Source organism: Molothrus aeneus, unplaced genomic scaffold, assembly GCF_037042795.1.
Source record: "Molothrus aeneus isolate 106 unplaced genomic scaffold, BPBGC_Maene_1.0 scaffold_310, whole genome shotgun sequence".
NCBI classification, from domain to species: domain Eukaryota; kingdom Metazoa; phylum Chordata; class Aves; order Passeriformes; family Icteridae; genus Molothrus; species Molothrus aeneus.
The window spans coordinates 18,763-42,057 of NW_027098975.1; the positions used below are offsets into that span (position 1 = coordinate 18,763).

The 23,295-nt window shown below is 43.0% G+C and overlaps 1 pseudogene; it reads left to right on the forward strand.

Annotated features, from left to right (window-relative positions):
- The first annotated feature begins 290 nt into the window (after window positions 1-290).
- On the forward strand, window positions 291-3,439 carry LOC136570382 (N-acetylmuramoyl-L-alanine amidase-like; annotated as a pseudogene).
- Window positions 3,440-23,295: the final 19,856 nt, after the last annotated feature.

Genomic DNA, 23,295 nt, shown 5'->3' on the forward strand with positions numbered 1-23,295 from the left:
TGTCCTGGTGGCAGCGTCCCCACATGAGTATCCTGGTAGCATCATGTTCCATTCTCCCTGTGTGTGTCCCTGTCCCCCCTTCACTCTGTGTATCACTGTCCCCCACCCCTATGTTCCTATCCCTCTGCACGTGTCCTTGTCCACTGTCGTGTGTCCCTGTCCCCTTGGAGTGTCCCCTGTCCGCCCCCCCCTCCCCCCCCCCCCCCGGCGGGACCAAAGTCCCCGAGGTCCCGGGGCCGTGTCCTTCAGGATATTCACGTGTCCCGCAGGGTGTTCCCGTGTCCCGTAGGATGTTCCCGTGGCTGTTCCTTGCACTGGGAGTCTGCACCTCTCCCGGCACAGAGAGGGACACCCCATGACACCCCACAGTACCAACAACACTTTGACCTCTGGTTTTGTGTCTTTTCTCCTTGGTTTGGGCCCTTTCCCCCTCTTTCAGGTCCTTTCTCCCTCTCTAGGGTCCTTTAACCCCATTTTGGGTTCTTTCCCCTTCTTTTGGGTCTTTCCCCTCTGTTTAGGGTCCTTTCCCCAGTTTTAGTTGCATTGTTCAGATTTTGGTCTTTTCCCTTAATTTTGGCTGCCCTCCCCCTGTTTTTGATTCATTTTTGGGTGCCTTCCCTGTCTCAACCCCATCCCCACCCTTCCCCTCACATGCCCGTGCTCCCTGCACACCCGCATGCCCCCAAGGGTGTCCCGCATGCCATGTGTTCTCTGTGACTGACATCATGGACACCCTCGAGTCCCCAGCCCAGGGCGGCTCCCCTACCACCGCCACAGCACTGGGCCAGGGGTTGAGGGTCTGCAGCGTCTTGGAATGCCACGCAGGGCTGGGTGAGCACCCCTGGGACCCCCTCCTGGGTCTCACTCCTGGGCAGTGGCAGCTCCTGACCAAGCTCCTGCGCTGTGACCCTGCAACCCTGGACTATGGGGCCATGCTGGCCCCCAACAGCTCCATGGTGGACGTCGGTCCCCTCTTTGCCAGCATCCAGATGGGCCTGAGGTCTGAAAGATTTGGGCAACCCCTCCCCAGCCTCAACCCCCTGCTGATCCTCTCTTTACTGTCACCATCACTGAGGCTTTGGGGACATCTTTCCTGGTGACAACAATGGGACCATGCTGGAACCCAGCAGCTGCTGGGATGACATGGAGAACTAAAATTACACCTTGTAGGGCCTCCCGTCCCCTGGCCCCATAGCTGTGGTCATCAGGGCCATGGATGGGGTGGTCCTGGGGGCGCAACTGGCCCAGGACCCCATCCTGCTGGCCAAGTTGCTCCTGTTGCTACTACAGGACCAGCAATGTCTTGGAAATGGGGAGACCGCCCCCCTGCCCCCAGCAGTTATGGCACCAGGATTTTGGGGCGCTGGTGTGGCCAGGACAGCTGGAGAAGGAAGAGGCAAAAGGAGGTTTTGGGGATTCTGTGGGTGCTGTCACACACCTGGCAGCTCCTTAGGGATGTGAGGACATAGCAGGTGGAGGTCTTGGCTTGTCAGGTGTCACAGGAGTTAAATGAGTGCTATGTGGGTATGGGCAGGGGATGTCACCCCCTAAACAGGGCTGTCACCTCACAAGTGGGGGTTATCACCCCCTAAACAGGAGTTGTTACCACACAAAGGGGGCTTGTCACCACACAAATGGGGGTTGTCACTGCACAAATGGGGTGGGAAGGAGTGAGAGAGGACCCCAGGTGAGTGGGGTGGGGTCACTCTCATGGGTGGGCCCTGAGAGATGACGGCAGGGACAGGTGGCTTGGTGTGGTGGGACATCTTTGGGTCCCCTGGGTGGACACCATTGTGTCCCCTGGGTGGACACCACCATGTCCTGTGGATGGCCACCACTATGCTGCCTGGGTGGACACCATGGTTTTCCCTTGATGACCACCACTGTGTCCTCTGTATGGACACAACTCTGCCCCTGGATGGCCACCACTCTCTCCCCTGGTGGTGGTCCCTGAATGGCTGTCCCTAGGTGGCCACCACCATGTCCCCATGGCCAACACTGTTGTGTCCCTTGGACACTGGCCCCCTCATGTCCCCGCCAATGGACACCCTGAGTAGCCCCTTCTCATCTCCTCAGTAACTCCCAGGAGGACCCTCCCACATCCAGGCTGAGGGTCCCTCAGATGTTCCCATGTGTTCCCAAAGACCCATCAAGCTCCTTGTCTCCGCATGGACTCTGACGTGTCCCCAAGGACCCACTGAGCCCCTTGTCCCCACATGGACTCTGATGTGTCCCTAAGGGCTTAAGGGATATGTGGAGCCCCTTGTCCCACTGCATGTGGGGGCTGGTCCCTACTGGGGCACCCTGTAATTGCTGTGGCTCCTGCTGGGCTCCATGTTCCTGCACCACACCCTGGAGCCAGTAAGGCCATGCTAGAGCTGCTGCACCTGTTCCCATGCCATGAGGGACATGCAGAGCTTCCACCAGGATACCCACAGTTGGGACAACATTGGCTGCAGGTCACTGGCACCCTCTGAGGGAGCTGGCACCCCCCAAGGAAGCTGTCATTGTACCCTGGTGGGCCCTTTCACCACCCAAAGGACCTGTTGCCCTCCAAAGTCCCCATCAGTGTCCCCTTGTAAGTCCCCACCATTGTCCCCCCTACTGTCCCAATCACTGTCCCACCATGGCCCCTGTCACCCTCTGTGGTCCCTTTTGCCCCCCATGGTCCCCATCCCTGTCCCTTTGCAGTCCCCACCACTATCCCCTCATGGTTCCCACCACTGGGTCCCCACTGTCAGGTCCTTGTAGCTTCGTGGTGGGCTCGGACAGGTACCTGTACGAGGGTGAGGGGTGGCACTGGGTCAGTGCCCACACCAAGGACTTCAATACCAAGGGCTTCAGCACTGGCATCATCCAGGACTTCTTGGCCACCCTGGTGGACCCCGACACCCTGTCCCTGATGCAGGATGAACTCCAGCCCTGTGCTGTGCACTCTGGCTGCGTCCAGCCAGACTTCACCCTGTGTGGCCAGCTCAGCCCCACCAACTGTCCTGGCAACGCCCTCTTCCAGGAGATCCAGAGCTTGGGGTGGGTGTCCCAGTGGGGTTGGTGGGAGGAGGTTTGGGGTGATGATCTCTGGGCACTGATGGAGCAGAACAGAGTGTTCTTTGCTTTTCAGTTGGTTTTTGCTGGCTGAGGCAGAGTTTTCCCTGGACTGTCTTTTTTTCTTTCCCTTTTCTTGGAACTGTTCAAACCTGCTCCAGACTGGGACCTGGAGAGCACTGAGAGCTTGCACTTTGTGGCCTATGGGGGCCTACCCTGGGCAGCAGCCTTTCCCAGTGCCGGAGGGATTGATAACAGAGCAAGCATCCACAGGAGAGACTTTCTGAATTTGTTGTCTCTTCAGAGCGGCGATTGAGTTTTGTCATCTGGTATTGTTCATTTTTTTGTGCTGGGGAGTGCTTTCCCTGGTAAATAAACAGATTTTTTCCACTTCTCTCAGAGGAAATGTTTCCCAGACCAGTTGAGGGGAGGGGCCGTGGGGGGGGGGGGGGGGGGCCTGAGACATAAACTTTAAAGAAATTTAGGGATTTTAGAGGAGCTGAGGTTTTAGTTAGAGATAAGCCTTATTAGAGTTTATCCAAATAAATAGGTAGGCCTTGATGAAGTTAAGAGTTAGTAGTTAACGAATAATTGATTGCTTGTCAACATCATGTTTGCTTAGCTGGGTTTATCATGAAGAATATAGAAACTCATAAATAGCTTTTAGGAACGTAAGACAATTGTAGGCCACCTCTGTTCTGAAACCAATTGAAGATGGGGAATGGGAGTTCTACCAATGGGTTCATTTGTCATATTTGCATTGAAAATGTAGAAAGTTCAGAACCAGGAAGACTTCATTTATTTCCTCATTTTGGAACCCCTCCCCATGAAAGGGACCACTGATTCATTTTGAGGAACAAGCTACACGTGCTTAATAGCTTTTGAACTAATTACCATATGAAGTGGGGAATGATGGGATGTACCTAAATTATGAATATGTATTTGTCTTTTGGGTATTCAATACTTGTATAGATAAAAAGACTCTGTTATCACCTCTAAATCACAGTGTGTATTTGGGGGCTATCCCGCACGCTGCCCAGCGTTGCAATAAACATACACTTTCTAATTTTGAACTGTTAGAGAGCCTTTGTCCGTCACAGTTGGATATCAGTACTAGATCAATATTTTTAATAAATCACCCCTTCTTGAGGATTGCTGCCAAATTTGCCCTAAACCAAGACAAGCAGGATCTGCGATTTAGAGAATGATGGAATCACTTTGGTTGGAAAAGACCTTTAAGAACATTGAGTCTAAATGTAATTAGCAAACACAACCATCAAGCAATGTTTTGCTGTCTGAAGAGAACATGGTTTATCTGGTAAGCTTTGCAAGTATTTGTGTCATCACAAGCATGCATGTCCAATGCATTAGATGGGTATATAATAAGAAACCTGTGCAAATCCACAGAATGATTCTCAGGGTAGGATATTGGCATGTTTCATCCTTCTTCCCGACTTCTTCCAATGAATTATTTTTATAAAGTAAGGATTGGAATTGTTACTCTTTTGATGGTTCTTGTTGTATTACTGACAATTTTTTGCATAGGAATGCCAAATGGGTTAATGCGCCTAGTTTTTCAGATAAAGACCAAGATTTAGTGTTGCTTAAGCTGGAGGCAGAAATATTTAAATCCTCCAGCCTCCTTCTTAGTACCTAATTTCTATTACAATATCAGTGCACAATCTTGTCCCTTAAGGTCCAGCTAGCTCAGTTTATACCAACAGGGTGACATTAGTAGGGCTCACGTGATGCTGCACACAGAAGCCCTCGGGGTGCACCTCTAGCAGACAGTAATTCATGCACTTGGACCATCCCAGTGCTGACTTTGGATCACCAGAAGAGTAGAACTAGAGAGATTTGATGGAGAGCTCTCTGGAGGAAGTGGCCTGAAGAAGACAGCAGAAATCCCATCTGTGTGTTTGTACAAATAACGTGAATACCATTTACAGAAAAAGATCTTCAAATGGATCTAGCTTTTTCTGCAGACTATTTGTCAACTATATGCATTACATGGACAGTTCCACTGAGCATCTGAAATACAGCTGCGTTTAAGTGGATTGATTCAGGGTTGGAAAGCGGTGAAATAAAGCTTTTCAGGAATAGCTGACATCCAAGTCCCGCAGAAATTTACCTATTTTTAATGTCCAGATGCTTTTTAAAATCATGGGTGACCATTTAGCTACCTAATAGCTTTAATCAGAAATACAAAGAAAATTTTAAACTCCCATCTTTTATAGCTTGAATATTTTTCTTTGTTTATTTCCTGGTTTCCAATTCAGGTCTACAAATCATATGATTAGGTAATGAGAACTCATGCTGTATAAACATATTTCGTGCTATACTTCCAAGTCAAGGCCATGTTTTTCCCGGAACTGTTTAAAAAAATAAAATTCTATCTGGATTCTCTCTAGCCCACACTCATCATTATATAAAATCATTTAAATATTATATTTTGACTTTACATGGTGCAATTATATTCAGAAATCCAAGGCTCTATTGTTAGATTGTTTGTATGGTTTTCTGGCAATTCTAACTTCCCACAACCACTCTTGGCAGCTATATATTTTTGCAGCAAGGCATCACAGGGGTCTGTGAGAAGTTTGAATGTGAAGCAGAGCTGACATTAAAATACACGTGACATACTCAACATATTTCACTTCCGAAAGTTACAGTTTGCTTAGATGGAAGGAAATATGAAATAAATAAACCTCACACAACATTTCTAAATCTTGGAAATCTATTACCTGAACTTTGAGTCAGTTTGCAGGACAGGACTCTGTAGAAATGCAAATGTGAAGTCCAAGGAATAGAGCAGAAGGTGTATTGGGCAGGGGTACAGAAGATTGCTCTGAAGGGTGATGTAAGCAAGATTGCATCCTATAAAGATAGCAGCTGCTTCTGCTGGTGCCAACATAGAGAATTTGCGCCACCAGCCTAGTTTTCTGGGGACATTTGACCTGTACACTCTTGAGGGCTTGTAGATGGGAATGAATGTGTCCTTTGATCTGTTTTTTTCTTTTGAATGTCTATGACCTGACTTGCTATTGTGTACTGTACTGTATCGTTTTATAAACAGACATGTTTCATCTGTTTGAAAGCTGTAGTTGAAAGTGAGCTTGCAATCATGAGTTGGCTGTCAAAAGAATTAATTTTCTGCTTTAAGCAAAATATCAATAGAAACATTCCATCCACTCCTATGATACAGATTCCTTTTGAATTTACAGGGTAATTTGCATCAGTGAGTATACTGCATGTGCAATAAATGCATCTTGCTTGGTTTCTAATGATGATAATAGTCCTCTTTGTATTACTCTAAGGATTGAACTCACCATCATTATTTTCCTGTTCTCATTGAACTGTAAAGGAAAAATAGTTTTGCATTAACCAAGGAGTAAAATGCATGGATTTAGCATCATTCTTGCAAGTAGTCCTCGATTCTGAAAATACCTCTCAGAAGCTGCATCAAATGGGAAAGCTAGAAAGATGGCAGAATGCAGAACCTGCCATTTAGGATCAGGTACAAAATAACACCCAAGAAATTCTTCATGGATGCTGCATAAGTACAAAGACGCCGTTATTTAAAAGAGAAAAATAGTCAATGTGAAACGTGTTTGATGAATAAAAAGCTATGCTAATCAAGAGACTACAGTGCCAAGTGTGCTACAAGGCTTTTTTGTAATTAACATCATTCCCAGCATGAAAAAATACTATTTTTATTGTAGATTGCTTAAGAGTGCACAACAGTTTGGAAAAAAGTGCTTTGCTTTTTCTATTCATAGGAACTGTGTATCATGGTAAGAGATACTGTAAACAGGTTTTGGAAAACAATGTTATTTTGAAGATTCATTCTATTCATAAATACTTCCCATGAAAAAATTTGATCTGCTCTCCATCCTGAAGACTCTTAAAGGAAAATGTCTTTGTTGCATTCTCTTCACACTAGTTCAGGAGCTCAGTCTTACCTGCATTCTAATGCTTTTTTATGTTCCTGATGGCATGGCTTAGACATCCTTGTCTCCATTACCATCATGATTTCCAGATCAAGTGATGAGAATTTTTCTTCAGGATTGGTGAAGTTAAGTGTCATAACATTTTTGTCAAGTCAATTTGAAGGGGTTTTTTTGCCAAAGGAATCTCTTCCTTCCTAATGAAAACCATTGGCAATAGCAAACCTACTCAGTTTTTCAGGAAGTCAAATAATACATCTCCACTGTACAAGGTCCTCAGTTTGTTTTTTTTTCACCAGAAGAAAACTGCTGTTTTCTTCTTCTTCTTCTTCTATCACCTTAGACTTACTTTCTTCCAAAATCTTTTTAAACCTTTAGATTACTTTCACAGTGTGCTATAGCATATGTATTTGAAAAGACCATTTGTACATATTCAAATGGCTTACTTCTAATCTATTAAGAAATAGCTGTACTTCTATTAAGGAAACATAAAGGTGCAGTAATATTTTTTCTTCTACAAAATTTAAAAAGCCCCAACTATTAAAAATGATACCAGCAAATGATGTCTGTAAGACTGAGGCAGGAGACTTTTTTCCAGAACAATGTGCAGTTCTTCCCAATTCTATTTTTCCCTCCGATTACTTTGTACAAAAATAGTTTTACACAGTCTTCTAATAGTGGCGTGTTACTAGTGGGGTAGAGTATTGCCCTGCCAGCATTGGAATTGACTCGACTGTAGTTGTGTTCAAATTTGCTGATGAGACAAGGTTTTTTTGCTGAACGCACTTCAGCAAGCAAGAGAGCTTCTTAGTCTTAAGATGCTATGAGTCCCAGAAGAAGATGAATGAGGTGATGACATGCCTTGTGTTCTGAAGAGAGATCAAAACTTATTTCTGGGGTCACCCCCCCTCTTGGTACAGAAAGCACACAGAGGGCTTTGAAGCAGCACTTTCACCCTCTTTGCATTCACTAGTAAATCGGAGACAGAGCTTGCCCCAAGGTTTGTGCAAAAATACTCTTTTGATGCAACTCTTAACCAGACAAAATCTCTGGGAAAATTTGCAGTGGCAGAAAGCAATTTTCCCTTCCTGGGAAATCTACTGAAACGGTTCAGAAGTTATTCCCATTCCCTGTTGCTAACCTCTGCTGTCTAGCTGTCCGATATGTTTGGGACCATGTTGAAATCATTCTAAACAATGTACTGATGCCGCACTGTTGAGTAAACATAGGTCTTTTCCATAGGTGTCAGGGAAAAATATTTCTGTTGGTAAAAATGATAGAAAACAATACCAGCATGGCAGAAAAACAATTACATCAATAGAATGAAGATGCCCAGAATTCTTCTTTTGAAGTTACACACAGTCAATATTTTCTAAAGAAGGTTGTGAAACTTAATAAGGAGTACATTCCACGTGACTGGTGCACAAGTTCATGTTTCCACCTTACAAAATACATATTATTAAAAGAAAAATGTTCTGCCTTGTAGAAAAGTAACCCATTCGTAATTTGATCAAAGATAGGATTAGATCAAGTATTCCTACAAGACAGTAGTAGTACTAGGAAAAGCCTTTTGGCGTCTATTTAACTACAGGAAACTTGAGAAAGCAGAAGAGTGTCCTTCCCTGCTGCAAGCTGTACTTCCTATTTGCTAGTGCTGCTTCAACATTGTCTAAAGAAAACTTGCCAAAATAAGACTATTGTATACAAGCAACTGTAACTATCCATTCCGTTCCAGCTAATTTTAACTAGCAAGTATGAGTCACACACTCTAATGGAATATTCTAATGCATAGATAGAGCATACCTTCACTAATAAATGGGGACTCTGGAAAAAGGAGCAAATGCAGTTGAATTTCAGGGAAGGAAATTATTGGAGTGCTAACTGCAGTCCCTCGACTTCACAAGAAATGATGTCTGGTAATCCCAACCAGAAACATATAGAAATCCATTTTCAAATGGGTTGCATCTATGGTCCTCTGCTCTTCCTATATGAAGAAACTGTGGTTTGAATCAATCTTCAAAATAGTATGCCTAAAGACCTTAGATGCCTCCAATTCTTTTTTTTTTTTTTTTTTCCAGAAGCAACTGTCTCAAAACCTTTTTAAAGCTGACATTTTCCCTTAAGATGCCATATTTTAAAAGAGCACCTTGTCATTTAACAGGGTATTCCAAACATCATTTACAAGTTTAGACTGAAAGTAACACTTTTCCTAGTAATCTTTCATTTTTTGCAGCTCAGTGCTAACATAGGCAGCAAAGAAGAGAACAGACCACAGCTCTTTCTGGAGCATCTTGAACAAATGCCCTTGCTTATGTTCTAATCATTCACTTCACCAAAAGACCTAATGATGAAGAAAAGGTTGTGAAAGCATTACTAGTAGTGTTACATGGCAATGTACTGGTGTGATTTCTCAAGTAGAATTTGTATCACATAGATGATACTTGGCAAACAGCAAATGAAGGGGTTTTCTTCAGCTCTCAGACTGATGATTACATGTCAGTAATTTAATAAAAAGATAACAAGAAGAAGGTTATTTTTTAACATGTGAATTTAATTACACCCCTGCCATGGACATCTGAATCTTATGAATAGACAGTGTCTGATTTAGAAAAAAATAAAGAATTACCACAGTTTAAAGAAACATAGGATCATAAACCCTTTGCTGATGGAACGTAGCCTATTCATTGGTTGAAATGAAGCAGGTAGACAGGACATATGAAATATTTTTTTGTGGATCAAACATTGATTTTCTAAAGTGATGCTGACAGATAGTGAACTCACCAACTTAGATATTGCACAGTAGATAAGAGTACATAACTTGCTCCATCAAGTAATCCCTTGGAACCATCATCCAAGGGAATTTTCCCCTGCATCTGTGAAAATATGCCTACCTTTTTCACAATACTTCTGCAGCAGCATTCTTAGGCCTGATCAGCTGGTATGGAGAGGGAATTATCGGCAGCAAGGTGACTGGCCAGGGCAATTTGCTTCAATGGATTTTGATCTCCCGGATATTTTGCAGACCTGCTTCAGCCCTGCTTGTCAAACACAGCCTTTAAAGGGTGCCAAACAATTGTTAGTCTGTACTGGGCCATATGCTCTTTATTCTCTCCCTCAACTTCTCCATCGCCTCTCATCTGTTTCACATGAGCTATGTTCAAGGTCCACAGGCTACTTTTCACAGAATCTTCAGGCTTGATGCAGTAAGAATGATGACTAGAACACAGCTGGGATCAATTTTCCAGTTTGGATAAAATGCATTCTGCACACAAATCCAATGAGAAGGTGTTCCCCCTATGCCCAGAAAAACCTTCACTAGTACTAGTGTTCTATGTAAACTGCAACTTAGTCTGAAAGAAAAGCTTTTTTCTGAGAGTGTCTAAGAGCTTTGTATGAAGCACAGATATTTGATATATGCAATTTTGAATACCAGAGGAAAAAGAAAACGGCACGAAGTTTTTAATGGTACTGGTTTTAATTTTAAAATCCATGCACCTTTTCAAAAAGTGTCAGCTCAAATGCCCATCAACATATTTTAGTCACCTGTAAGTCAGTATTCATATAAAATGTGATTCAAATCAAAAGAATTTCAAACCTTTCCTCAAAGTTTATATGCCTAGATTTAATACTTCTGACACATATTAGATGAAAGGAAGACATTTTTTACTGTGGGGGTGCTGGAACACTGGAACAAGTTGCCCAGAGAAGTTGTGGGTGTCCCATCCCTGAAAGTATTCAAGGTCAGGTTGGATGGGGCTTTGAGCAGCAACACAGGAGACTCTTGATGGTAGAGAAACAAGGTTTGAATAGAGAAGAAACTCAGATTGAAGTATAGGAGCAAGTTTTCCCTCAGCTCTTGGGGTAAAATCAAAGTGTTACAAAATTACCTTGATCTGTGATTTTCACTACTGTAACAGGTTAATGAAAACTATGCAGAAGATAGCAAATTTTAAAAGAGAGAAGAATTACAGCATAAAATACATGGGATGGGTTTCTACATGGGACAAAATCTCTGTATTTCAACACTTCCTCATGTTAGGATTTCATGAAGTGCCAAAGAAGGCGGCAAAATATCATTCAGGACATTATTTACTGGAGTTCAGCCTGGCCTTTAGTAGGAATTGGGTTTGAACATAATGCAGATATACCACACACTTTCCCTTCACTGAAAAATTACTGTTTACAATGAATAAGCAATGAGGATATAAAATTGACTGAAAGCATCTTAAAAATGTAAAGTATTTAATTGTAAATGATCTGTGATCCAAATAGTTCTTCCACCTTAGTGAGGGACAAAAGAATTCTTCCATATCATGATGGTTTAAAATTGTATAAACCAATGTTTTCTTCTGAAAAGATATTATCTATTTTTTTCTATTTTTAGAAGAAAATATTCCTAGACATACAACACATGAGAACAAAGTAATTTTAAAGAAACAAATGATATGAAAATATTCCCTACACATAATTAAATGACAAGCTGTGTTTTAAATAGGAGGTAGATATTAAACAGAATTTTTACACCAGATATTTGAATTGTTGCACCAGCTATTTTGCCCACAAAGAGAGGTATTTAGCATTTCGGTCTTTTCCAAGGTGTTCATCATCTGCTATGCTGACCTCTGCGTGGGCCTAGGTGTGTGTGGAAGGGGGGCATGTGAAGGGGAGTGTGTATGTTTGCTTAACACTTGTTGTGGCAGATTCATGCCTCAGCTCCATCATTTGTTTTAGAAACTTCACAGAGAGTGGATATGAAGTTTAATATCAACAAGAGATCAATTCCCAAATCATCCATTTTACCCTACCTTATAAATCATATGCTTTGTTGCATATTTTATCAAATATACTTTCAAGCCACACGGAGAAATGAGAATGTGGAGAATCCCTCCAATGTCTTGCAACTTTTATGCAAATAGAGTTTCAAGAAAGCATAATTTCTTTTTAAATACATCTGGGACAGGCATGATGGTGGTGTCAAGCTGTTGGAGTTTTTGTTGCTGGGAGAAGTTGTACAAAAGGATTGGTTTTTACATTGACTAGTTACTGAATCAAGTGCATGAATACATTGGAAATTCAACTGGGGGTTCCTTTTTCTAGCAGATTACTTCTAGAACGAGCTTGCAGACTGAAGCTGACTCTTTTGCTCTCTTTTTGTTTCTTACCTATTTTCTTGGCTTCTTTACCACTATCTACACAATTTTGGAACTTTTTTCCCAACTAAAATTGTTTCATAGTCTGATAATTAGGATACATTTTTTACAAGGAATTTTTAAAAATCTTTGTTTGAGTTAAGAAGGTTAAGGACTAAGGTCTTTTTCTTACCTTATCAATATTGCGATGAAATTGATAAATAAAGACCAACTCTTTCTTTTTATTTTCAACCCAAGTAGATAATTCCCATACATTAATACATTTTGTGGACCAAAATTTGCCATTCTGATGTAAGTTGTCCCTTCTTAACAATATACATTCTGTGACTATGTTGACAACACTATTGGTGAAGATCCTAACTGGTCTTAAACACACATAGGGAGAAATTTGCTCAGCCAGTGTCAGTCTTAAGCATGCGTATCAGAGGATCTTTCTATAGCTGGGGAATTTTCCCATGAAAGGGATTCAGTTATGGAAGAGACACTTATCCCAGAGTTTTGCATTCTTCTTGAGCACTACTTAAGGAACTTAGATCCCATGTCCATTTGGATCTCTCTCTGCACAGATCTTTGTCATGCCAGTGCTTGAAATGCATCTCTAAGAGAATTCACTAGCACAGAATGAACGAGAGTGGAAGGCGTCAGTGGGGCTCACCAGGTCCAACCCCCCTGCTTAAACCAGGATACCTAGAACCTCTTGCCCAGGATTATATCTGGGTGTACTTTTCATGTCTTCAAAGATCCAGGCTCCACAATCTTTCTGGGCAGTCTGTGCCGTGGTTCAGTCGCCCTCACAGTAAAAGATCATTTGGTGATGTGCAGAGGCAATCTCCTGTATTTCAGTGTGTGCCTACTGCCTCTTGTCTTTTCACTGAGCATCCTTGAAAAGACACTGGTTCCCTCCTCTTTGCACTATTCCTTCTGGGATGTATGTGTGCTGCCACCTAGAGAAATGTCAAAAACCTTCCTGAAGCCCAGGCAGACAATATTCCCTTCATCTACCGGGCAAGTTGATTCATCAGAGGAGTTTAAAAAGTTGTTCAGCATGAAGTTCCCCTGGTAAATCCATGCTGACTATGTTATTTTGTCCTCCTTCATGTGCCTGGCAATGCTTTCCAGCAATAGCTGCTCCATCAACTTCCTGGGGATAAAAATGACGCTGTCTGGCTGGCTTGTACTTTTCCAAGTCCTCCTAGTTGCCTTTTTCCAAGATGGGTGACATTTGCTTTCATCCAGTCTTTGGGCACTTTCCTCAGTCACTATGATCCATCAAACATCATTAGGAGTGGCCTCAGAATAACATCTGCTAACACCCTTGAGACCTGTGGCTGCATCTCAACAGGGCCTGTGGACTTCATGGAATACGTACCAATTCAGTGATTATGCCCATAAAAGTTTGCATGGGATAACAGAACATATTAACAGGTACCTGAAGAGTGAGTGAAAATCTATGGAAGCAATCCAAAAGGACAAAGACTTGAGTTCCCTTTTAGACAAAGCATCCTATCATGGAGCTGAGCAGCTTTAGATCTAGGGAAGCTTCCCCTCTGAAAGGATGCAGAAGACATTCTTTTACCCGTATCCACTAATAAAATGTATTGACCATTCGCTTGCAATACAAAAAAACTAAATTATTTCCAAAATTGTTGCCGCCTAACTAGACAATCATGTACTGGCTGGGTATTCCCCTAACAGATGACAGCACCTGCTTGATGCCTCTTATGCCTACAGACTATTTGAATTAGGTCATTTGAGTGGGGATTACTGGTCTGGGAACTTTCTTTCTGATGAATTTGGAAGATTTACTGAAGCAAGGACCTGAAGATGAAAACTTCATTTCCCATCAGTGCACTTTAACATCCACGGCTGCAATGCCATTGTTTCTCACCAACTGAGTCAAGAATTTATGACTACAAAGTGGATCAGCTCCAAAAGGAAAGATAAAGGCTGGAAAACATTCTCTCTTGGTAAAGCAAATGAAGTGACTAAATTCTAATCACTCGCTGGCCTAAAGCTTCAAGGAGGGGGAGGTGGACCAGGTTTCCTTCCACTGCCGTTCTCTTTGTCACCTCAGTGTTTTATAGGGGTATGCAGACATTCAAAAAGAGAGCTTTGCTGAATTCATAAAATTCAGTCTTAAAAAATAACTTGATAGCAGCTGAAATGAAAAGAACAAATAAAATGCAATTAATTCCACGGAAGCTTGAAATGATTATTTCTTCATTTTGCATTTGAGGATGTATATTGTGTGAGTTTGTCTTGTATTGTTCTACAGGTTTTCTAACTGGCACACCTTTCTTTATGAATGGACTGTCCTTTCCTAAATGCTCTCATATGGAGGAACATGCTTCTGATAAGAAGAGCACTAGGGTGTCTTTACTTGACCTTTTATTTTTACTGATGTTTGGTCCTTGGAAATGAATGGGGTTTTTCAATTGAAACGTCTTACTATTGTTCCCACAGGATAGGCCACAGGCTCTTCTGCTCAGAGCTGTCACTAGTCAGCTATTCTCCTATCTGCCTTTAAGTAGTTGAATGTTCTGGTCTAAAAGTAGCACCTTCTATGTAGCCATGCTCTTAGCTGCCAGTGTCATCTTGAATCCAAACACCCTCCCGCAAGGGACCGCTGGTTCTGTAGTCAACTAAGGGGGAAAAAAACGGTCCATCCATGCTTCCTGATTTAAAATATAAAGGTATATAAAGGTATGGTGTCCCTAAACGATTCTCTGCAGTTGAACACTACTTATCTTTGCCGTGTTTCTTCAACTCACTTGCAAGTCATTCATGCGTTACCTTATTGTGAGAATTGCTTGGTTTGAAGATGATTTAAAAGGGTATGAGAATACTTTTGTGCCTCTGCTATAAGGATGCTTTTCAAATCCACACAAACTTCCTGCAAATGCAAAAGCATTCATCCTGTATTGTCCTAGGCTACAATATAAAAATGTATTCTGCTCCCAACCTCAAGAGCTGCTGAAACCGGGAGGGGCATCGTTTTTTCCTTATCTCCTTATCTCTTAATGGGGCCATCCATGTCTTGCCACATGACTCAGAGATGACTCCCTCCAGGAGCCATTTCTGTTTAAAGGGTAATCAAGGAACCACTGCATGACTCAGAACAATTTGAGCCCATTGCAAGATGCTCTGCCCAGGGGGCAGGAGCTAAGCATCCCCAGCTGGATAGAATCTGAGTTTTGGGACACCACAAGCAGTCTTTCCACTGGCTTCCTAGAGGAACGGCCACCCTCACCCACTGGTCTTCAGAGGACAAGAGCTACCAGATGGTTTCTACAGGATCACCACTTCAACAAGACCATTTCATCCGGACTGCTGCCACCACCCTAACTAGCAGGGTGACAGGTCGTATTCTGTCCGTGGTTTTTCTTTTGTATTATTGCATGTATTTGGTTTTTCCCCTTTTCCTAATAAATTGTATTTCTGACTTGGAGTCTTGCTGCCATGCTGGATTTCTTCAGACCGACTAGCTCCTGACACCAACAGCCAGAGCGGGCTGCCCCCAGAAAGCTGTCGAATCCAGGGTGCAGCTGTAGGGCACAGCTGCTCTATGGCACAGGTGGACTGCATTGGGGATAGGACTGCGCCGAGGGCAGGGACAAGGAACAGGGAGAGGTCTTCTGTATGTTTTCCAAAGGAGTTTCTTCCCTGGAGGGTCAGGGACAGAAAGACACTGACTCAAATGCATACATCAACTTAGAAATGGGGAGAGGTCCCAGAGGAGGATACAATCTTTAACACACTGGGAGCAACTGGGGGTGGACCACAAGGCGGGGAATACAATGTTTAAACCAATAGGGGACTACAGGGGAGGAGAATAACTTAAACAAACCAATGGGGTTTTGAAGACTATAAAATTGATAGGGAAGTTTCTAGAGAAAGGGGCAGGCTTGGGGAGGGATTGACATTCAGTGGGAGGAGGAAAAGGGAACAAAAGGGCAGGTCTTTGGGGAGATGGACAACTAGGGCAAAAACTAACACCACGGGGGGAAAGGAACCATCCATTAATAATAAAATATGCTACAACAGCACAAAACCGGAAGTATTCTAAAACTGACTACTCAAACTGCATTGCAATCAAAAACACACACTGCAACAGCGACAGCATCTCTTGCTGCTTTTGCTTTCAAACCAGAAGAGGTGCCAACCAAAAAATTAGCAAACTTAAAAGTTAACTGGCTGCAGTTTTGATTTCCTTCTTAAATATATTACTGCTTGTCTAATTGGCTTAGCAGCATGTCTGTTCTTAGTGCCAAGCAGGGATTCACTTTGCCAGGCATGGAGGAAGCTTCTAGGAGCTTTTCACAAAAGATTCACTTCTGTGGCTGGCTTCTTCCCTCCCCACCAAAAACCAAGCCATGCAAAACCAACACCTTAACTAATCCCTAGTACTTAGTACGCATCCAATAATTCCTTTTAAACTATACTTTACATTTTTTACCAAATGCCCTGAAAAGAAATGGATCCATAATATTGATCAAAATAGTTCCAGTTCAATAGAAATATTGGGTCATGCAACTCTGGTTTACATCACTATTTTTTGTACAATCAACAGGAGCTTTTTTCGCCTCTAAAGAAATGTTTCCTGATGGTTTGGATCAGAAGATCCAGTATTGCCATGGTGAGATTTTTGTTTTGAAGGCCATAAGCTGTGCTCAGTGTTTTGGGTATATTCTTTGTTGTGCCTTGCATATATTTTGGATAGAAAGCCAGTAGAGATGATGTCCTTGCTGCAGTAGCCATGCTAAATAAGGCAGAGCGTCTGGCTGATGTACTGGAGCTGTAGACTATCCACCAGTCTCCCAGGGCGGTGAGGATCTCTAAAGGAATATAATCTTGGCTATGCTCTGGAAGTTTTACAGAGAGAAAGAGCCTCATAGCTCTAATGATTTGTCTCCTGGAGTTCTGAAGAATATGTTGTAAAGAAGAAGGCTGCTGTCTTTCGCAACAATCTTCCGCGCATTCAAGAGGATAATTTAACTTCTTGTCTGAGAATGAAAGAAATATTAGTAGTAATTAGTTCTTTTTTCTCTGTCGGTGCATCACTGATTGAGTTTGGGTAGGTTACATTTTATTTCTTTTTTTTCTTTAAATATTACATCGTAAGGTGTTCCAAATTCCCAAATTCTGCTTCACTTTATTTTGTAGGCCAGACTGGTTCATCTTGTCTCAGCTGTATTATTGCAGACCATATCTGAATGAATTTTTTTTTTTTTTCATTTTGAACATTATTAGATTTAAACTGTATGAACAGAACACTTGATTTATCATTATTTTAGCAGTTTGGAAGGAAATAGAGAATTTTTAAGAAAATGACGCAACTCCACTTGTGGTTTTCAATGGAAGAGAAGAATAACAATGTCCTACATTCACAGCATTGTTTGCAGTAATATTGCAGCTAGTTTCCAGCAACTTAGGTCAGGTTCTGGAAGCAGGCACCCATGATAGAATAGAAGTCTAAGCAGTTTCATTTTGGTGGCTTTTCTTGAAAAATAGCTAATATGTCTCAACGTTGTGCTGAATCTTGTTGTACAGACTCTTCTTTTGAGGTCTGAACTCCTTGCTGGTCTACTGTATCTCAGAATCAGCTACAGTAAACCTGTGTTTCCTTATAGCTTTAAGAATTTGGTTCTAATCTATAAAAGCAAGAAAAGGTTGCCATATTAATACAAGAGAAAGAAAATGTTAGGAAAGCAGTTAATGGCATGGGGATTTTTCCTACAAATTGGAGCAGAGATTTAGTTGTTTGATGGGGTTTTTTGCTTCTCAATGGAATTTTAGAAGTGGTTGGGAAAGAAAGTGTGGATTTTTCCAGGTTTGCCTTTAAAGAAGAATAACAGGGGAAACTGTTAAGAATAACAGGGGAAACTGAAAAGAATTAATCCAGAACTCTATGCCTTTCATACAGAGTTTCAGAAGTGAAAAGCAGGAAGAGACAGTCCAGACAAGATGATTGAATAGAATGAATTCAAAATAGCTTTCTTTTCCCTCTGAATTCCAGCTCTAAACCTTATTAATATTAAGGTATTAATAGGAAATACATCTGTCCTAGGGTGACGTTATGATGCTTGTATCCCCATTCATGTGTTCTGTGAATGTTGGATATCATGTTCTGTACCTTTAAGACTGGCTCTGAAGAGGGAATGTTTTGTTTTGGTTTTCTTATCAACCTGGCGGGACACAGAGACTGCAGCTTTTGCTTTTTCTGCTTTTGCTTTTGGCTTTGCTCTCTCTCACTCTTGCTTGCTTCGCTTCTGCTTGCTTTTGCTCATTAGCTAGTTTAGCTAAACTGTCCAAATTTCTTCCTGGACCGTTTCTCCTTCAGGTCTTCCTGACCATTTTGAACCTGCTCCGGACTGGGACCTGGGAAACACCGAGAGTTTGCACCTTGTGGCCTGCAGCAGCTGGCCCAGCGCCGGAGGGACTGAGAACAGAGTGACCACCCCCTCAAGAGAGACTTTCTGAATTTGTCATCTTTTTCAGAGTGCTGTCATCCAGAATTGTTCCTTTTGCGTGCTGGGGGGTGCTGTGCCTATTAAATGAACAGGTTCGTTCCACTTCTCTCTGAGGAATCCTTCCCGAACCAGTTGGGGGGAGGGGCCCTAATTTGGAAATTCTCCTCCAAATTTGCCCTAAACCAGGACAACATCGCAATCTCTAAGATTTAAAAATGGACGATGAAGTTTTCTATCCAGTAAAGTGTAAGGCTTCACATTTTAATCTGATTTGCATTTTGGTGAAAGCCGGGCATCCTTTGCAATTTACCAGATAACAAGGGATTTAGAACAGTAAGTATGCAAGTAATCTTTTGGACCCTTCATCTCCCTTCTTATGACAATGAATACATTTATTAAGCTTGTTGTCCTGGTATGTTTTTATTCCATCAGGGGATTTGATCATACAAATGTCTAGTCATTCTTTCCTTGTTTTCAACCACTCTAAGAGCATTAATCAGAACTATTCAGTAGTTCTTGATCTGCAACAGTGACAAGCACTAGACTGGTAAGAGTCAGTGGGCATCAGCAGATCCCCTATGACAGCACGTGGCGGGCTGTTCTGGCAGGACTGAAGTTTGAGGGGCTCGAATTCTGTGAAATAGAACATTCGAGGGATGGGAAACATGGAAACAAATTCTCAGCTTTCAACCCAACACATGAAGAAGTAATAAGGCAGGTAATTTTCTGTGGAAATTTCTTTAGCCCCAGTGTTGTGGATGATGATTACTCTTCCTACCTCCTTTGGCCAGCTACCAGCTTTCCCCTCCATTACTCTGCTTATGGACAGAAAACCAGAAGAAGGGTTTTTTGACCAAAACACCTATCAGGACCTTAGAGTGTTTTTTGCTCCAAAATGTTTCAAGGCAGATAGGGAAACAATTCCATTTTCGAGAGTGTGTTGAGAAGACAAGTTTGAAAGTTAAAAACCATGGGTTCTTTTTCTATATATGTTACTGATTGTGCTTATTATCTTAGTCATGTTATATATATATATATATTTGGTAGGGTTTGTTCTTTTTTATTTTTCTTGGGTTTTTTTTGTCCTTTTTTTTTTTTTTTTGATTCATCCTTGAGATAAAAGGCCAAAAGTACAGAAAAGTTCTGTACGGTTAAAACACTTTTGAGATGCCTCATGCTGAAAAACTTGTAGCTACTGCTAAGGCCCATTGGCCAATTCCTGCTTCATTTCTGAGAAGGCCCATTGGCCAATTCCTGCTTCATTTCTGAGAAGCTATAAAATTCCCATCTGTATTTTAGTTCTAACAATTTGTTGTTATGGTGGAGATGCAAATTAAGAACAACCATTTTTGAATCTGTAGGGATGTATTTACCATTTTGTAGCTGCCTTTTCAGTTTCTGAGCCACTATTGAAAAAAAGGAGAAGTATCTACACTGTTTTCAACCTGTAGACCATCCACTACTGTCCACATGCTCAGATTCAAAGGCAAACAAGCCTGTCTGGCCTCATTGGGAGGAATTATTTGCATTCAAAATACTAGACTAGTATTTGATTTCCACCAGCAGAGTCCATTGGGCAGCTCCTGTCATCTGCATTTCAATATTTAATCCTCCTCTATGTTTACTGTGCAAAGCTCTGTTGCTCAATACCCACAAATCAAAGCTATTTAGTCTAATTTAAGGCTGAAAAAGAATTCAAAATGCCTTCAAAGGATTCAAAAAATCATCAGACAATACTGCAGTTCAGTATTCAGGACAAGAGCATATCCCACAGTGTGGTGGTTTGACAGGAAATGTGTTTTCTGGGATGCTGTGGTTAGGCCAATGGATGTTCAGATTTTAATATTGGCACCTAAGGTGGCCATTGGGACATTGGATGCACCTCTGAGAACACAGGGTTAAAAGCAGGGCTCTCCCCTGGGAGGCTCTCTTGGGTTCCGGTCAGGGAAAGGTTCAGATCTCCCCTGCCTGGCTGCGGGCTGGGCGGGGCAGGGGAAGCCACCCAGCCCGGTGAGGTAGGCTGGGTCCCTGGCCAGAAGGGAGGTGAAGGCCCCTGCAGGATGGAAGGGTGGAGGAGCACTGAGAGGCATTGGGCAGCCCCCCCCCCCCCCCCCCCCCCCACCGCAGGAGAGACAGAGAGAGAGCTGGTGCCTGTTCTTGGCCGGCCGAGAAGGAGAAGAGGGGAGTGCAAGAAGGGGCCTGGCAGGGCAGCCATGGGAGTTCTGGACAGACAGAGCCTCAGATTTTTAACCCTTTTCTTGGATGATGGAAACCTTACAAATGCTAATCCTCCTGGAGTTGAATGAGAAGAGAGATATAGAGGAGATAAGAGGAAATGGGCCACGAGAGAAATAGAGAAGAACGCAGGTGGAAGAGATGATGGAGTAGCTTATGCTGGACTCTTTGTGTGTAGCCATGGACAGAGCCATGTTTCCTTGTGATACAGGGACTGCATTCTAGGGGGAGGCAATGCCTCAGGACCAAGAGGGTTCGGTGTGGGTACCCCTCGGCCCCAGGGGGTGAAAAATATGGGGGGGACAGATGTCCCAAAATTGAGACTGTGCCTTTTTGCAGTGGGATGAAGCATCCTTAAAAGTCGACCCTAGAAGCAGCTCTGGTCTGTGTTCAGTGGTGAGAGCACTGGACATGAAAGGAATAGGTCACCACTGGCACAAGAAGGACTCCTTGTCCTCTTGATGAACTGAGGATTGAGTATTCTGAAGGGTGGTGCTGGACCGAGAGTCGATGATTTGGGGGATGTATTGTATTGGGAATTTGGGGAGGAGGAGGAGGAGATGTATTTGTGAAGTTTTCATTTTCCTTGTGTGTTTCTTTTTTTTTTTTTTCCTTTCCCTTGTAGTTTAGTTAATAATTTTTTTTTTTCCCCTAAGTGGGAGCCTGCTTTGCTTATTCCTGGTCACATCTCACAGCAGAAACCAGGGAGAGAGTATACTCATGGGGGCACTGGCATTGTCCCAGTGTCAAGCCATGACACACAGGCTGAGAGAATGAGGGCTGTTTAGCCTGGTGAAGAGAAGGTTGCATGGAGACCTCACAACACCTTCCAATATCTGAAGGGAAGCAGGAGAGGGACTCTTCATTAGGAACTCTGGAGACAGGACAATGGGCAATGGCTTCAAAATGAAAGAGGGCAGGTTGAAATTAGATACTCGGAAGAAATTCTTCCCTGTGAGGGTGGTGAAGCACTGGCACAGACAGCCTGGAGAAGTTATGGACACCCCAACCTGGTGTTCAAGGCCAGGCTGGATGGGGCTCTGAGCAACCTGAGCAAGTAAAAGGTGTCCCCGCCCATGTCAGAGAACTAGATGGCCTTTAAGGTCTTTGTCTACCCCGGCCATTCTATGATCCTGTGATTCTGCTGTGGTAGCGTTCAGGATGGAGCGTGTTCTGCATGTTGGCCATTTCCAATACACCATTGGTTCCAGGTGCCTTACACTAGCTTGCTCCCTGAAAATTCGGTCAGAATGAAGAACATCTCTATATATATTAGACACATAATAAATGAAGAAATGGGTTTGCACATTTGTCCACTAAGTTGTGGATGAGATTGCTGTGAAGTTTCATTTGGTTTTCTTGTTTGCTCATGAGGCCGACGGTCCTTGTGTCAGCTGCCTCAAAGGCAGCATTTGCCTCCTCCTCCTCCCTTCTCCCTCCTCCCTCTTTCAATTTCTTTCCCTTGACAATTTAATGTCGTTTTCCCTTTCATACCTGAAAATCCCTGCATGCTTCTGGGCTTTCTCCTTTTTCATGCAGATCTTCTTCCACCCCTGACAATCCATACTTTTCATACCATAAGGGCCTGCTTGCAGGCATAAAAGACTTTGATTCCTTATTATATCTATGGGAATTTAATTAATAGCTTCATGCCTTTTCATAGAAAGAGTAGGGAATTGATAGCTTGTTCCCTGAAGTACAGAAGGAAGAGAATGAAACATGAATCATGTGGAGTGGAAAAGTTGCTCTCTATTTTCTTCCAAGAACTACCCCAAAAGATACAGGGGGTGATGAAGCCTGGCTAGATGAGTTTCCCTTCTAATGGAAGGAAACAACCACGCCACTTCATACAAGTCAGTCCTATAGAAGAGAGAAATTCACTTCTGGGAACATTGCAGGATTTGAATGCAGAGTCACACTCATCCTTTGTTGCTTTGTTGTCTGCTTGGCATGGAACACGCTGCTTTGAAGAGGGAAGTGACTAACAGACAGTCCACTTTACAAACACATATGCTTCCCTCTTCTTCTGAGACCTCAGCACAGAGCCCTCTTTGGCATGGTACTTCAAGGTAAGAAGGAGCGGGCAGAGGGCACTGCGAACAGACAGCAGTTTGCAGGTTGTATAGGAAAGAGGACTGCCCCTTGAATGTGGTGCAAATACAAACTTCCACCAGTTTCAGGGGTACACTTCAGCCAAGCTTGTTGTCCTGGCACATTTTTTCTCTGTGAAACGCTTTGCGGTATGATCTGGACGACAAGAGATGCAGAATACGGGGCTACGTAGTGCTGAGAAGGTAAGTGTCTGGCCCCAGTGTCTTTTGGCAGAAGCAGTGCACTAGAGCCGTTGGCTGCTGCCACAATGATCTGTGTGAGAAACAGATGCCTAATCCCCTCCGGGAGAGTAAAAGCAGGATTGGTTACAAGAGTCGAAGAGCACTGGGCTGGCGG